Below are 1,218 nucleotides of genomic sequence, written 5' to 3'. Positions count from 1 at the left end.
TGGCTGAACGACCATCAGTTCTCGCTGAACAAATCCTAGAACCCCGAGATTCCTGCCTACTTGTGGTGGGAGAGCAACCACTTCGGCCGCTTAGGGACTACTTTTTGCCTAATGTATACACATCGCCGTCCTACATCCGGTTCCCAAATGTTTAGGAGGCACAATTCGAGATTAATATTTTGATCATCTTGATGTTGCCCACCTTTTATAGGAGCTCCACAAAAAACCCTTATCAACATCTGGATGAGATTTTAAACATCTGCTCCACCATCTAAATACCCAAGTTTAGTGATGATACCCTTCTCTTTAGGCTTTTTTCATTCTCTCTAAAGGATAAGGCTAAATACTTGCAAAAGTCCTTAAAGTCAAACTCGGTGGCCAATTGGGCCACCATGTAGCATGAATTCCTGAAAAAGTGCTTCCTAATTGGAAAGACTAACCAGTTTCGAAGGGCAATCACGAGTTTCACACAGATGGATAGAGAACTTTTCTTTGAGACTTAGGAATGTTTTAGGGACCTGCTTCATAAATGCCCACACCATCAAGTCCCTGAGTGGCAATTGGTGCAAACCTTTTACAAAGGGTTGGCTTAGAGAGATAGGTCCATGGTAGATGCCTCGTGCGGAGGTACTTTCCTCACAAAGCACGAGACTGAGGCATGGGTTCTTTTCGAGAATCCTGCTAAGAATTCTCAGCAGCACATTGCTGCTGCTCGTAGACCCCCAATCCATCCACTTCCAAACCTAAGGGAGTTTACAAGTTAACCTCATAACATGACTTAGCACCCACTATGCATAGCATATCCAAAAAGCTAGATCAATGTTTGTCCTTAAGGCAGCCTGTGCAGGATTATGTTCAATCTACTCTGACCCTTCCCATTCATACTACAATTGCCCATATGCGCCATCCCAGCCTGAGCTTGTATAGGAGGAAGTAAAAGCCACCCATAATTGGTATGATAAGTCATTGAACGACCCCTATTCAAATACCTATAACCCTAGGTGGAATCAACATCCCAACTTCTCCTAGAGGCAACAAGCTCCGAGTTTTCAATCCCAAAGACCTCCACAAGCTTTAGATGCTCAACACTCTCACCTTTACAATTCTCAGAATTATCCCACATATGCCTCCAAATCTTCATCATCTCGTCACCCTTCTCCTCCTCAACCCCAGTATAACAAATCTTTCCAAGAGACAGTGTTGAGAACCTTTAAGGAC

General features: G+C 43.8%; 1 non-coding gene across 1 annotated transcript; it reads right to left on the bottom strand.

Annotated features, from left to right (window-relative positions):
- Positions 1 to 441: 441 nt before the first annotated feature.
- LOC131165120 (small nucleolar RNA R71) lies at positions 442 to 547 on the bottom strand. Its single transcript, XR_009139442.1, has one exon. It is a non-coding gene; the product is annotated as a small nucleolar RNA R71 (small nucleolar RNA).
- Between the last annotated feature and the right edge of the window lie 671 nt (positions 548 to 1,218).

The sequence above is a fragment of the Malania oleifera genome, chromosome 9, assembly GCF_029873635.1.
Source record: "Malania oleifera isolate guangnan ecotype guangnan chromosome 9, ASM2987363v1, whole genome shotgun sequence".
NCBI lineage: Eukaryota > Viridiplantae > Streptophyta > Magnoliopsida > Santalales > Ximeniaceae > Malania > Malania oleifera.
The sequence above is the reverse complement of the archived record's forward strand: the minus strand, read 5'-3'. Positions and strand labels throughout refer to the sequence as shown.